At 43.4% G+C, this 16596-nt stretch overlaps 1 pseudogene; it reads right to left on the bottom strand.

The window, feature by feature from the left end:
- LOC103590217 overlaps positions 1-14643 on the bottom strand; it is a 16304-nt pseudogene extending 1661 nt beyond the window's left edge.
- Between the last annotated feature and the right edge of the window lie 1953 nt (positions 14644-16596).

Below are 16596 nucleotides of genomic sequence, written 5' to 3'. Positions count from 1 at the left end.
CCGCCCGCAGCTGGCAGAGGAGGGGCCGCCGGCGCGCCGTCCCCCACCCCCCGGGCCGCCCTCCCGCAGCTCCCCGCGCGCAGCGGTTCCTCTCACACACCCGCCGCCGCCGCCGCCGCCGCCGCCGATTCGGCCCGCCCTCTCTTCTCGCCCATTGGCTGCTTCTCCCGTCACTCGCACGCCGCAGCCCGAACTCTCTGCAGCTCATTGGTGGGCGCGCCGGTGACGTCAGGCCAGAGGGCGCTAGTCCGCGGCGAAGGAGGCGCAGGGACAGACGGACTCGGCGGGATAGGAGGAAGCGGTCCTCGGGCTGCGGCCTGAGGCGGGGCCTGGCGGGAAGGGGCGGCCTCAGCCTGGCCCGGCGAGGCGGGCTGCGAGCAGCGCAGCAGGCCCTCCCCTTCCTCGCTCCGCGGGTCCGTGTGTGCGCCGCTGGCGCTTTTCGCGCGCGGTGGCGCTCTGCGGAGGAAGGCGGCGTCGGGGACCCCACACTTCTCCCGGTCTGGGAGGAGTTGTTGAAAATGTGTGTCTCTACTTTCCGCCTCTCAGAACAGAGTTGAAAACGTTCTCCCTGCCAGGGCCCTGTTGTCCCCCGAACCCTGCTGCGGCGCTTCACTTGGCAGGAGCCACCTAGCGCGCGTCCCTTCCCCATAGTCCCTGACGCTTGGTCCTAAAGCTCCACTCCCAACCGCAGTGCCACGCCGCCCCACACACCCCCATTCTTGTAGACGTTGCCGGCTTCAGGAAAAAGGGAAAAACTTCCGCAGTTTCCACCGCCAAGCCTACTCGTATCAGTATCGGTTCCCCCCGTTTTCCGGTATCACAGAATCCGGTCGGTCTCTCCCTCCGGAATGAATCCGTGTCCTCAGCATTTGGTCATTCCCAAGCCGTCCCTTCCAGCTGCCACCCTGTCTCCCCTTACTTTCCACCGCTCAAGTTGTTGAACTACCTGCCCTCCTCTTGTAGCCTCCCAACTACGTTCACTTCTTGGTTTCCACCTCAGTGAAACTGTTTACTCCTTGCCATAGTCAGCAGTAACCTCCACATCACTAAATCCAAAGGGCGCTTTCCTTCCTCGTGTTCCCTGATGTCAGCAAATTTCCATTTTCCTCCTTAACACACGACCGGCAGTCCACTTCCCTGTTTCTCCCCACCCTCTCTGGCTCGCTTGTCTTCTCTGGATAACCTCCAGATAATAGAGTTTTGAAGGTCTCGGCTCTTTCCTCTTACTCCACAGTTTTTTTCCCTGCATGATTTAACCCATTCCCAACATTTCAATCAATATATCCCTAATATACAGGTGCGATCCCTGCTTCTCTGAGCTCCAAGCCATTTTATCTAGTTTCCTACTCAGCTTCTCCACCTGGATGTGTCACAAGCGCCTCAAATGGAACGCATCCAAAACTGAATGCAAGCTTTCACTGCATTCTTCTCCTTGTGACAGCAAGGACACCAGCATCTGTCCAGTACTTCCCAAACTCCACCTTTACGCCTAGCATCTAACAAATCACCAAGATTATGCTTCCTAAATACCTCTCAAGTCTGTCCACTTCCTTCCATTTCCACAGTTCCATATAATGGTGTGCTGCTGGGCACGTGTCTTCTCAGTGCACACTCAGTGGTCATGTTGGTAGATTGCAATTGGCCATGGTCGGTGAAAGGGCGCACGGACCTGAGCTGATAAGATGACAGGACCCGAGCTGACAGTTCGCCAGAGAAGTTCCACTTTATTCAAGGACTGCGCCTACATTTATAGGGAGCTGCGTTCTGGGTTTGGATAGGGGGTGGACGGGCGGTAGCTGATTGGACGGGGCTGGGCAGGAAGTGAGCCCTGACCTGTGACTGGTTGAGGTTTTGGCACCGGTGGGCTTGTTTACTGTGGAGAAGAACCCCGAAGGGTGCCATATTGCTAGGGAGTGCCCCCCACTTGAGTGCCTACGGTATCCCTACATTCCTTACAGTGGGAATATTTACACCATGGAAATTGGCAAACATAAATCAGGGCTTGATTTGTTTTTTTGTTGATTGTCTCTACACTTAAAAAAGTGATGGGGAAAATGTTAATAATGCAGATTAAATTTAAAGATGTGTTGTGTGTGCTTAGTGTTGAAACCGAAAGATTGCAGCTTAATGCATTTAATTTGTACAAGGGTGAGAAATAGTTTAATAGATCACATTGTATTTAACAATAATAAATGTGTTAGGAGAGAGTGGATTGTGATGCAATTCCATTTGTCAAATCCTGGTTGAATTGCAAGCATTGGTTGGGTTCAGACACAAGCTTTGGCAAAAATAAACAAAAGCATTCTGTGAGAATCAACTATATGTAATTTTCAATAGAGTATTTGCATGTTTTATTATTATTTGAAAATTGTGTACTACACATTCTTTATATCAGAAGCATTTATAATACACTTATGCGTGTGTATATATGCATACATCCTTATTTTCCCCAGAGAGTCAGTTGTTAAACATTTACCAACACACTACTGATGGAGATGGAATCGCCAGTATATAATGAAAATAAAAAGGCAGACAAATTTTGAGTCAGTTTTATGATTGTCTTTCAATTCTCTGTAGACAATGTCCCCCTATTTCCTGCCTCCAGGATGGTTTCTCATACTGTGGCCCCTTGGTACGCCCCTGGTCCCATTGCGCTTAGATTGAATGCTCTAAACTTAATGACCTACAATGCTGCTGTGTGATCTGGCCCCTTGCCTACTGCTCGGGAATCATCTCATGCCTCTCTCCCCATCATTTCCTAAGCTCCACTATGTTGGCCTTCTTGTAGTCCTACAGTGGGCTGCTGTACTCTCCATCTCGGGCTGTTCACATACACCTGCAGCACTCCCCCCTACTCTCCTCCACAATGCCTGGATACTTCTAATTCATCCCTCAGGTCTCTGCTCAAATGTCACCTCCTCCACAAAGCCTTCCCTGAATTATCTCCCCAAACACCCATAGGTCCATGTGTGTATACTCTCATAGTTCTTATTACAAGTGCAATTAACCAACCATCACTAGACTTCTGTGAAGTTCTGTGAAGACAAAGACCACGCTGTGCTGTTAACTCCTGTACCCTCTGCTTCTACCATGCCTACACACAGCAGGCATTTGATAATGTCTTTCCTAGAGAAGTGCAATTCTTAAAGTCATACTGCATGTTACAGCAATACTGGAGCTAGAACTGGAATCTCCTGACTTAATCTAGTGCTATTTGTTCTGTAAATTGCTGAGCGTGTCATGATCAAAATGATATAACACTATGTGCCAAGGACAAGGACAGGGTAGGCTTTGTGGACAATGTGATGTGATGCTGACAAATGTGATGCTGATTCTGCCTCCTACAATCTTACCATTTAATAAGAAGTATAAGGTGCAGAGAGAACTTTCCTGCTGCTGGTTCCCAATCCTTGGCCCCAGCCACATGGATGGGAGTTCTGGGGTTGTCATCACACTCAGAGGCCTGATAGTTGACCGTTTAGTGTGTGCCAGGCACTGTTCTAGGCCCTTCATGTATGTTGTTTTATTTAATTTTCACAAAACTCTATCAAGTGAGTATCACTATCCTCATTCTACAGATGAAGAAGATAGCACAGAGGTCCAGGGTCAAACAGCTCGTACATTACTCAGTGAGGCCAAGACTGGGTGTGTAACTGAGGGATGTAGCCAGAGATTTAAAGAACCCCCCGTGTGCCTAATAAGGTTGATATTTTGGACTGGAAATAACTGGAACAGAGAAGACAGTATATATATACTTTAGTCTCCCTATAACTTCGCCTTTCTTTTGCTCAAGAACAAATGTCAAAAGTTGTTGGAGAGAGATGAGCAATTTGAACTTTTGAGGGGATAACTACTTTTAGCTGGTTTGGTTTCAGATGTGGGGAGTGGTTGAACTGTTTTGGTATCTGGGAAATCTTAGGGCTCTGAAATGTGTGTACACATGAGGTACAATATAGTTTGTGTTAATAGATCCCTTTGGAGTTGTGCAGGGCACAGCTCTCCCAGGTGTACAAAGCCTCCCTGGACTTGAGGGACTCTCTTGATGAGATCTCTTTGACCCTGGTGAGAGTGTAATGGGACTCTCAGGTTTCCTTCTTGCTTCCTGCCTCAGTTCACCAGATTGAAGTTCCATCAGGGAACAGCATGTGCACTGGATAACAACAACAATCCTCACAGTAGTATACTACTAGTATACTACTATCAGAGACTCAAGAGTGGGAGCTCAGTGGGGAATCTCTCAACTCCTGTCCTCCAAATATTTACAACCTAGAAAGGAAGATAGAACACATCAACAAACCTGTATGATGTAAGGCTAAATGGAATTAAATGGCAAATACTGCAAGTGGAGTGCTAGAGAAAAAAGTTCAAAAGACAGGGTGGTAATTTTCCACAGGGATGATATAGCAGGATGTAAAATTTGAGCAAAGTCTTGAGGGGTGATGTACTATAAGAGTAGGTTAGCTGCTATTATAAACAATACTAACTCTCATTGACTTAGCCCAGTAAAGCTCTCTTTCTCACTCTTGTCATAGACATGCACAGTCTGCTCCATGGAGTCACTCAGGGACCCAGGCTCCATCTGTGCTGTGGCTCCAGTCTTTCATCTTCAGTTTGTGGCTTCACAGTTCCTTGCCATTATCAAATGGGGGAAGGGGAGAAGAGACAGAGTAGACCGAGAAGACACATGTGCTGTTAACTGTCTTGGCCTGGAAATTACACACATTACTTCCATTCCCTTTAGGAGAAAACCAGTCATGCTGTCTGGATATAAAGGAGCTGGAAAATGTAGTTTAGTGGTGTGCCCAGAAAGAGAAAGCAAGTTTGCTTTCAGATGTATGATTTTAATAGGAGAAGATTGGTGAGGGGCAGCATTCCAGCAAAGAAATGGCATGAGATTTTGGAAAGCTCTGGGCATGTTTGGAGAAAGCCAGACTGCTTAGATACAAAGTCTATGTGGAGGAATCAGGCTGGAAAGGATGGAAGTTTCCAGACTGAAGAGGGTCTAGAATGACATCTTAAGAAATTTGGACTTTGTTCTACAGGCAGTAGGAAGTCCCTGATGTTTTTTTTCATGGAGGGATGAATTAACCAAGCCATGTTAAGGGAGGTTATTCAGCAGAGATTTTACAGAATGAGATGAGAGAAGGCTGGGGTGGGGGCAGTCCTTGTTTTCCCTTATGTCTCTTAGCTGGAAAAGATAAGAATGAAGCAGATGTTTAGAAAGGCATACCCAGATTCCCCATACTCCCACACTAGAGGCCAAAGAGGTGCCTTAGGTCCAAAGTCTCCAATCTTTGATGCCTCCTGGATCTTTTTGCCCCTTTCTGGTGATTCTGGGAGACACCTTTATTTCCTTCCAATAGATTCCCTCTTTCTTAAGCTACCTTGAATAGCTTCTTTTTCTTTTAGACAAAGATGTGCTGACTAAGATAAATGTGATTGGAATGAAGTTTTGAGAACTAATCTGTGCTAGGCAAGAAACCACACCTGTGGAGTAAAGTTAACCTCCATCCACCTTCCCCTGCCCTGTCTGTTTCCAATCTTAGGTGTCCAAGTAGAATCAGAGAGAGCAAGTTGTAGGGTGGCCCACCTTGAGATGGACACTTTGCTCACTGTCTTGACTTGCAGATAATAGGATTGATGTTCAGGAGACCAGGGAGGATCCCAGGGCCTAGAAGGTCATGTAGAGGGAAAATGTGCATATGAAGTTGAAGATTCTAAGAGCTTGAGACTAAAATGCAAAGAGAAGGTTCCTCAAAAAGTTAAACATAGAATTACCATATGATCCAACAATTCCACTCTTAGGTATAAACCCCAAAGAATTGAAAATAACTTGCATGTGAATGCTCATAGCAGCGGTATTCACAACAGCCAAAAGGTGGAAACAACTCAGATATTCATCAACTGATGAACGGATAAACAAAATATAGTATATCCATACCATGGCATACTATGCAGTCATAAAAAGTAATGAAGTATTAACACATGCCACGACATGAATAAAACTCAAAAACATTTCATTAAAAGGAAGAAGCTAGACACAAAATGGCACATATTTTATGATCCCATTTGTATAAAATATCCAGAATAGACAAATTAATATAGAGTCAGAAAGCAGACTAGTATAGTGGTTGCCAGGGACTGAGGGAAGGGTGGAATGGAGAGTGGCTGCTTAATGGGCAAGAGGTTTTCTCTTGTGTTGATAAAAGTATTTTGGATAGAGGTGGTGGTTACACAACACTGTGAATGTTATAATGCTGAATTTTACCTAAAATTTTAAAAAATGCAGTGGAGATGGGGAAACAGGAGTATGGGGCTGAGCTCAAGATGTCAGAGCTGGGGCTGTTTTCATGGCAAATGGGACCATCAAGATCCAACTCCACTTGGTGGATGGGTGAGGTAGAGCAGAGATGAGGGCTGCCATGAACTGAATTGTGCCTTCTCCCAAATTCACATGTCAAAGTCTTAAACCCCAGTGTGGCTGTATTTGGAAGAAGAAAGTGCTCTGGGTTAAATGTGTCCCTCAGAAGTTCATGTATCAGAAATTTAATCTCCATTGTTACAGTGTTAAGAGGGTGGGAAATCCTATTATGGTAATTGAAAGGTGGGGCCTTAAAGAGGTGATTAGATTGTGAGGACTACACCCTCATGAATGGATTAATCCATGATGGTTTAATGGGTGGTCAGGAGCATGGTTCTGATGGCTTTATAAAATAAGCAAGTGAGAAATTTAGTTCTCTTACTCAGCCCAATCACCATGTGATACCCTACATTGCTGTAGAAGAAGGCCCTTATTGGATGGGTTCCCTGGACTTTGGACTTCCCAGCCTCCAAAACTATAAGAAATAAATTTCATTTATTTATAAATTACCCAGTTTCAGGTATTTTGTTATAAGCAACAGAAATGGACTAATACAGAAAGTAATCAAGGTTAAATGGGGTCATAAGGTTGGAGTCCTAATCCAATAGGATTAGTGTCCTTATAAGAAGAGACACTGGAGAACTCATGTGTGTGCTCTCTCTCTCCCCTCATGCACCTAGGAAAAGCCATGTGAAGACAGCAAAAGCCAGCCATCTGCCAGCCAGGAAAAGGGCGCTCACTAGGAACTGAATCAACAGGAACCTTGATCTTGGACTTGAAGCCTCCGGAACTGGGAGAGAATACATTTCTGTTGTTTAAGCCACCCAGAGTGTGGTATTTTGTTATGGCAGCCCAAGCAGACTAATATAAGGGCAACAGGAATTGAGGAGTAGAGAAGTTTTTAAGGTCAGAGAGATGGATAAATCCTGGATTTGGAAACTCAAGTTTGTAAGCATGCGTTGAGTATTCTCCTGAGTGAGCCACAGGCCGGCCTGAAATGGGATTTTCTTAAATGGCGGGCTAATTATTTATTTACTTACTTTATTCTTTCAGCAAAAGTGTATTAAATACAGTGTCCTGTGAGTCGCTTGCCTGGGTACTGGGGTTTCATACAGTTCATACCCTCAGGGAGGTGGCAGACTTTTGACTGGCTGAAGGATGGAAAGCAGGGAATACAGAAGAAGCAGGCAGTCTGGGGCTATGGACAAGCTGTCAGTTTGGCATAGGCAGTATTTGAGAATCCTGTGAGACATCAGGAAGATGTACAAGTGGCTGGTTATTCTGGTCTGGAGCTCAGGATATAGGTTTGGTTTGCTGTGTAGATTTGAGAGCATGAGAAGACAGAAAAAGCTGCAACCCAGGGAGAAGACATTAAATACAGAACCCCAAAGAGGTGTGTTTGGGGCCCCCAAGAACACCCTCAGGTTCAGTGATTTGCTAGAAGGACTCACAGAAGTAAGCAGAGCTGCTGCACTCACAGTTACAGTTTATCACAGCCAAGGATACAGACTATAATCAGCAGTGGAACAAGGTGCATAGGGCAGGGTCCAGGAGATACCAGGCACAAATCAAGCTTCCAGCTGTCCCCTCATTGTGGACTTGTGCAGACAGTACTTAATTCTCCCAGGAACAACGTGTGACAATACCCGTGAAGTATTGCCAATGGGGGAAGCTCACCCACGTCCTGGTGTCCAAGCTCATTACAGGAGGTTGGTCATGTAGGCATGGGTTACCAGCTGCATTGCTCATCTGAATTTCCAGTCCCTCTGGAGGGCAAGCTGACATTGCCCAAGGCCTCCATTATAAATGGCATTGTTAGCATAACTGTCTGGCATGACCCAAGGCCCCCAGGAAAACCAGGACATTCTTACCAGACAGAATATTCCAAAGGCTTTGAGGTTACCTCCCAGGAACAGGGTAAGGGCCAAAACTTTCTTTGTATTGTGCAAGGTTAATCATTTACTGCACAGGAAGCCAACATCTGAGGGTCAAGAGAGAATAAACTCTTTGATAGAGAATAATATTTATTGACCCAAACTGGACCTAAACTAAGAGAAGGTGTGACCATGGAATCCAAGAGCAGAGAACTTCAAGAAGGAGGGATAATAGTGCCAAATTAGTCAATAAGATGAGAACTAAAAAATGTCCTTCAAATTTGGCCACCAATAGGTTGTTGCTGACTTTATGCAGTTGAATAAGACCCTTTAGGATTAAGAAAAAAGCAGATTGCATGGATTGAGGAATGTAGAATTGGACAGTGTCTCAGTCTATTTGGGCTGGTATAACAAAATACTATAAAGTGGGTACCTTATAAACAACAGAAATTTATTTCTTACAGTTCTGGAGGCTGAGAAGTCCAAGACCAAAGCACCAGCAGATTTGGTGTCTGGTCAGGGCCTGTTTCCTGATTCACAGACGGTGCCTTCTCACTGTGTCCTTACATGGTGGAAGGGGCAAGGCCTCTTTTCAAAAGTCACCAGTCAGAGCCCTCATGGCCTAACCACTTCCCAAAGCCTCCACCTCCTAATACCATCACATTTGGGGGTTAAGATGCAACATATGACTTTGGGGGTGGGGGAGATGTAAACAGTTAGACCACAGCAGATAGCAAATGAAAACGAGGAGTATAAGTTTTTATTTCTGAGAAGGCTATCTAAAAATAGAAGAAAAGGTATGTATCAAATAAGATATCGTCAACAACAAGCAACAGAAAATCCCCGCTAAAATTGGCTTAAACAATAAAGGAGTGTCTTATACTGCTTAACAAAAAGGACAGAGGTTGGTTGCTCCAGAGCTGGTCACTCACCCAGTACTGGGTTCCTGTCGTGTCTCTGTGCGCCATCCTTGTGTGACAACAGTCCAGTCTACCTCAGGGTGTGAAACAGCTCTCAGTTCCTGGCATCTTATTTGTAATGATAACATCTAGAAGCAGGAATAAATCTTCTCTTACAATGTCTTGCTCTTAGGAGGGAGCAAACCTTTCCCAGAAATTGCTTAGCAGAGATCCTGGCCACATGTCCACCCCTAAACCAATCACTGCCAAGGGGAAGAGAACTGATTTACTAACTGGGACCAGTCAGAGCCTAACCGTAATGCAATCTTCTTTCCCTGAGTCACGTGGGTGGGGCAGTTGGATGGCTGGCAATTTGGGGGTTCTATTGGGAGGAATGGATGTTGGACAGGTAGCCAACACTGTGTTTTGTCAGATGGCACCTGGAAGGAGATAGATCAAAGGAAAATGTGATTTTTAATACATAAAAGCTTTTAATTTGCTTCTTTGCTGAGATGTAAGAGCCAGGAGGATGTGTGTGTGTGTGTGTGTGTGTGAGAGAGAGAGAGAGAGAGAGAGAGAGAGAGAGAGAGTGAAGATAAAGGACAAAAAAAATCATGTACAGGCTGGTGTCTCTGAAGAACTAAGAAAATTTAATCCATAGTACAGGTTGGAAAATATTTTTTTCCCTTGAGCTAAAGAATATTTAGTGATATTACATGTTATAAACCTCCCACTTATGTCTAATATTTTTGAAACTTCTTCTGTTTTCCACCTGTACTCAAGTTCAACAAGATTACTATTTACTCTATTTTTAAATTAACTACATATTTTCTTTCATTTCTTCCACATTTTCCTTTTTTTCCAGAGCCCCATGATCACCTGTATTTTTCAAATCTCCAAACTTCACAAGAGTTGGTGAGAACGTTTATAGGTCAATCAGTATTTACCAAGGTTATGTTCTTTTTTGGTATAAATATTAAAAATGCTTTGGAGAGAAATGCCAAATGGTTTTCTTTATTTGCTTAATCTTAAAGTATCACAGTTTACATAATATTTCCATAAATTTTCATGTTTAATGTGTGTTTTCAACACCAGGTGTATAAAAATAAATTAAACAAACAAGCTTGTGTAGCCTATGTAGTTATATTTGAACCTAAACTTTAAGTCCTAAAATAACTGTAGAAGAGAAAGAAAAAGTAAGACTGACATAGTACTCACTCATTATATTATAAATTGTAATGTATTACAAATTAATACATTATTTTGTATTAATATACAAAAACTATTCTAAGTGGGTTTTGTATGTTAATTCATTTGGTCTATAAACAGCCTTGTAAGGTAGATCTACTATGACTATCCCCCTTTTTATAGATGTGGATACCGAGGCACAGAAAGGTTAAGGAACAGCTAGTACATGGTAGAGCTGGGATTCAAGGTCAGGTAGCCTGGAAGGGGAAGGGAGGTGCTCGTGCCTTTAACCTGTTCACTCTACTGCCCCTGTGCACAGCCTGGAACATGCACCAACCAAGAATTATAGAGACTCCTCAAAACCTGTGTCTTTATCTCCTCAGCCTTTCCTTCTTCCTCAGTCTTCCTTTGTCCTCCTTCCAGGGTCTTGTTCTCTTCTCCTGATTCCAGCTTTCTTACTTTAAATCACTATCTAAAATAAGTATTATAACTAATATAATAATTAATAATAATAGTCAATCTTTACTGGTAGCTTAGCATGTGTCTGGCATGTGATACGTACTTTCATGGATTATGTTATGTTATATGTTACCTAATAACCCCTTGAAGTTTGCTGTTATTAGCAATTTTACAGATGGGGAAGCTGAATCTTAGAGGTGTTATTGCTTGCCCAAGGTCATGCAGAAAGCAAGAGCCGGAGCTGGGATTTGCGCTGGGAAACATGACACCACATCCCATTTAAAATCATTATAAGAAACTGCCTCCCGTTTAATTGCTGTTTCTTCAATTTTTGCTTTTCTCCTCCAAAATACTAGAATTTCCCTAATATGCTCCGTTTTGGATTGAACTGGGTAAACATGGACAACTTCTTGCTCTTTAGCTCAAGTTTTATGGTCTTTGTGCAGACCACCACTATCCTGCCTACCCCTCATAAGGATGCCTGGGCCTTGAAGATTCTGGGTGTTGTGTATGGGAATTGTAGAAAAATATAACTTTAGTATACACAGTTTTGTAACAAATGCTTGCTAAAACATTTAAGTAAAGCAGCTTCTAAGAGGCCATATAAAGGTCAGGTGGGCCCGAGCACACTAAACATTCTAGGGAGGGAATGACCCCCACCCGGTTCCAGCAACTGACTAGTTCCTTATCTAAAGGCCACCTGGCCAGGCCCCAAGGAAGATAAACGATTGAGAAATGTGCCATTCCTTATCAAGGTACCAGCCTGCTAAAGCCCACCTGTAAATCTAAAGGCACCACCAATCTATCGGGGTACCAGCCTGCTAAAGTCTACCCATAAATCTAAAGGTGCCACAGATAATCAACAGCTCATCCTGTCACAAGGGTCTGTCCAGAAAAACTGTATAAAAGGTGCTTGTGTTGTAAGCTGGGGGTTGCTTCTGTCCAGGAGACTAAGTGACCCCAGCATGCTGGAATAAAACACCTTTTGCCTGATTGCAGTGGTCTCAGTCTTGTGGTCTTTGTGAAGTAAGCTGTCCCTGCGAGTGTGAGATTTGTGCATGGTGCACGGGTCTTACAGTTGTTAAGGTGTAATTTTCAAAAAGTTAAAAACATGACTTCCATACATATGTAGAATGAAGAAATGTCAAGGATTTTATTTAACTTTCTAATGAGGAAACAGTAAGATGATAAAACCAATTCAAATGAGAATTGGAGGAATAGGAATGATCTCCACCAGAAAAGACATTCTGATATATTTGCTGAGTTTGACGCACTTATTAATGACCTATAGGGCATAAAAATGGTAACCTTTAGGATTATCTTTTTTACCAGACAGAAATTACTTGCATCTCTACTGGACAAGGTCTACAAGTTAATATATGACTTCACAGATACTGAGCCTTTACTTGAAATAGTAAGTAGAAAAACAAAGCTGGGCTGGCTGGTTAGCTCACTTGGTTAGAGCAGTGGTGCTTATAACACGAAGGTCAAGGGTTCAGATCCCTATACTGGCTAGCTGCCAAAACAACAACGAAAACCAACCACCACCGCCAACAAAACAAGCAAACAACAAAAACAAATACAGTTATAGTCCTCTATGGAATTTAATAATACTGTAAGCCTGTGAAAAAATGCTCCAGTGTATTAATTTTCTTGAGCTGCTGTAACAGATTACCACACACTGAGAGGCTTAAAATAACAGAAATTCATTTTCTCAAGAGGCTAGAAGTCTGAAATCAAAGTGTTGGCAGGGATGGCTCCTTCTCACGTAATCTGTCCCATGCCTCTCTCCCGTCTTCTGGCAGTTGCTGGCAATCCTTGGGGCTTCTTGGCTTGTAAACATGTCCCTGTGGTCTCTGCCTCTGCCATTGCATGCCATTCTTCCCTGTGTATCTGTCTGTTTCTGTGTCTCTCCTTTCTTATAAGGACACCAGTCATGTTGGATTTAGGGCTACCCTACTCTAGTATGACCTCATCCTAACATCCTAATTTTTGCATAATTACATATGCAAAAATCCTACTTCCAAATAAGGTCACGTTCTGAGGTTCTAGGAAAGACATGAATTTGAGAGTGGGGGACCATTCAACCCAGGATACTCATGAAGACAGAAAAAGGGACATGCACCTACTGTTTTGCCTTAGTTCCAAGTTTTTTTTTTTTTTTTTTTTTTTTTCTTTTTGTCTTTTTCCGTGTCCGGCAACGGATCGCAACCCTCAGTGTGCCCCCGTACCGGACCGGGGACCGGCAACGGGATCGCAACCCTCGGTGTTGCTCCCGCCAGTGAGCGGGAACCGGTCTGTATGTGGGATCCGAACCCTCGGGCGGGAGCGCCGCCGTGCTTCCCAAGCGGCGCACTACCCAGTGCACCACTGGGCCAGCCCTTAGTTCCAAGTTTTAAATACTTTCTATTACCAGCGGTTGTTGCTTGCTTTCCGTTTCTCTTTCTGCTGATGTCATATATGTGTCAGTGTTAGTCATCCAGCTGGGGCTAGCTCTATGTTTAATGATATAATACAAGGGAAAGAAATCAAATGTTGCTAATAAAAAGTGTAAGGAATGGACTAACAAGAATGCTGGAATGTAATGATACGAAAGACTTAATTTCCAGCATAGGTCTCTAATTGCTCAGTTACTATCTTGGGGAAAGTGACTTTCATGAGCTGTTTCCATTGTAACATGTCCTTGGAATTACTAAAGCAGACTCAGGAAAGTCGGTCTGGCACATACTAAGAACAGAGGAGGGAATTTTAGGTTATATAGGCAGCCCCTCCCCCTTTTGTTTAAATACGAGCTTTTTCATAGGATGTCCAGTCGGGCAGATTTTAGGATTTTATAGCAGAGAAGTTACCAGCACTTATCTAGGTTAGCCTCTGCAGCAAGTCCTTGTAGAGCAGATTTTTTGGGGGGTTGGAGGGTGGAGAAGGCAGGCACTTCAATGGCCCTTCTTAATAGTGTACAACTTTGAGATGAGCAGGGATCCATTACCCCAGGGAAGATTCTCTGTTAATTTATTTTTTGGTTGTCAGACGATCCTTTATTAAAATATTATTTTGGGGCTGGCCCGGTGGCGCACTGGATAAGTGTGCCGCTTGAGAAGTGCGGCAGCGCTCCCGCCCGAGGGTTCGGATCCCACATACAGACCGGTTCCCACTCACTGGCTGAGCGAGGCGCGGGAGCAACACCGAGGGTTGCGATCCCGTTGCCGGTGCCCGGTCCGGTACGGGGGCAACACTGAGGGTTGCGATCCGTTGCCGGACACGGAAAAAGATAAAAGACAAAAAAAATATATATATTATTTTGTACTTCTTCACTAGCTGGCACTCTGCTGCACCACTGTTGATGTCACCCATGATGTCGTGAGGGTGGTGGCCATCAACATTGCAGCCCACAGACTGGGCAGACCCCAGAATCTCTCTAATGGTTCCAGAGAGTTCTCAGGCTACAGATCTGTGCTGCATCTGTCGGACAATGTCGACAATCTCATCAAAAGCAACGTTTCCGCTGTGTTTAATGCTTTTCTGTTTCTTTCTGTCTCTTGGTGGTTCCTTGAGGGCTTTGATGATCAAGGCAGAGGCAGAAGCTACCACCTCAATCTGGGCCTGTCTGTTCTGAATGGTCAGTTTCATTGTAATCCTCAGACCCTTCTAGTCACCTGTTGCCTTGGTGATGTCATCACCATCTTTTTTGGAGACAGAACTGGGGGCTGATCTTGGAGGCCAGGGTGGACGTGGCACCGACTTCACCACTGGTGCACCTCAGGCACACGACCTTGATCTCATTGGGGTCAAACTTAGGTGGCATGGTAGCTGGTGTTGGATGAACCCAGGTTCGGAATGACTTAAGGAAGTTGTACCTTGGCCCCCTCTGAGGCTTAAGCCAAAAGCAATTCTCTGTTAATTTAATAGGAGCTTTTTTTGTGTGTGCTAGACTTTGTTCTAAACACCCAGGTTGGCAGAGAGGGAAACTAAATTAGGAGGCAGGTAAATTTGAGAGGAAAGAGATTGAGACTAATTTCTCATCCTACTGAGATGTCATGTTATCGGTCTCTTTCTGATGAATTAAGATGGCCCCAACCCAGATGAAGTCCACTGATGGTTAAGGTCACCTAGGACCCAAATGGGAACTCCATCTAACTATCTATCTATCTAACTATCTGTCTATCTATCTATGTATCTATCTATCATGTGTCTGTGTATCTATGTAGGTGTTTGTGTATCTAACTATCTATCTGTGTATGTATGCATGTATCTATGTATCTATGTATTGATCTATATATGTATGTACTCATGTATGTATATGTCTATCTATGTATCTGTCTGTCTGTGTATGTATGTATTTGTCTGTCTATGTAAGTAGCTATGTATGTACTCACATGTATGTATGTACTTATGCATGTGTGTATCCATCTATCTGGGTGGAGGAAGTGTTTGGGCTAGTGAGCCAGGCTTGGCACAGGTCTAAAATAGTTGTGGCCTTCCTAAATCCAGCTGTTCTGGCAGAGTGTCATGCAGGGAAAAAAGGGCTGATGTAAAGGTGATAGGACTTCAAGGTCCAGCTGTGGCCATGCTGAGTCTGAGTCCAGGAAGCCATAACTGCCAGCTGGACATCCCTCAGGCATGCGGCCCTGGAGAGGTGGTGCTGGGGCTTGATCTGCACAGCCTGGCTTCCCTCTGTCTGCTCCTTTGGGGCTGAGCAATTGAACTTTAAGGTCTTGGCACAGAGGTGGCAGGTACAAAGAAGCTTTCAAGAAGGAAATAATGAAATTTATGATGAATAGGGCAGGTAAAAAGTAAAAGCAATGTAACCTTGGTTGTCCCAGGCTGACAAAATGGCCCAACTGGTTACAAGGCATTCAGCAACATTTTTGCCTGATTTTCTGTCACTGCAAGTCACCCCAGAGGTAAGTGACTCTTCCTTTTCCTTTTCTTGATATGAAAATTTTGGCTTTCTGAGTAGAACTGTGTTGTTCTTATTTCTGAAAAAGCATTTAAGAAAATTTGATAGAATGATCTCATTTGGAAGAGCTGATACCACAAATTCTGTTTGTTTTCTTCTGGTATTTGACAAAGTACACTTTGTATTATTCTTCAAGGTGTCAGTTTTATAAAATGCAGAGATACCGTCAGCTTTTCTGAGTAGTTGATATATAAAAGGCCTAGGTTTAACTTGAGTTGTTGCAAATACTGTTAATATTGCTGTTTTGGTAGTTTTTTTCAAAATCGGCTTTATATGTTAAAATGCTACCTATTGAAAAATATTTAAATAAAGCAGGAAAAGAGAAAAAATACTAGAATTTTTACTTCACAGTAATGACCACATTGGGGCATATAGTTACATTAAGTATATGTCTGCAGTTTTACATAAATGTATACTGTGCATATTCTGCAATCAACATCATTACTCAATAATCTATTATGGACATCTTTTCATTTTGATACGTCTAGATCTACAAATCACTTTTGATGTTTGGAGATTATCACATTGTCTGTACCATAATTTACTTAATTAGTTCCCTATCAAGGGCCATTTAAGTTGTTTACATTTTTTCATCATTATAAACAATGCTAAACATCTTTGTACCTACATTTTTCACGGTTTTATAATTACCATCTTAAGGTAAATTCCTTGAAGTGGTATTGCTCAGTGAGAATATGCAAACATTTTGCAAAACATTTCTAGAAAGGTTATAACCATTTATATTTCCGTCAACAATACATAAAAGCTCATTTTTCAATACCTTGCCCAAACGGGTTTTGTCACTATATTTAATCTTTCTGATAGGCAAGAAAAGTTTAATTTTGTTTTCAAAAATAT

This window comes from Galeopterus variegatus, unplaced genomic scaffold, assembly GCF_000696425.1.
Source record: "Galeopterus variegatus unplaced genomic scaffold, G_variegatus-3.0.2 Scaffold781, whole genome shotgun sequence".
Taxonomy (NCBI): Eukaryota; Metazoa; Chordata; class Mammalia; order Dermoptera; family Cynocephalidae; genus Galeopterus; species Galeopterus variegatus.
The sequence above is the reverse complement of the archived record's forward strand: the minus strand, read 5'-3'. Positions and strand labels throughout refer to the sequence as shown.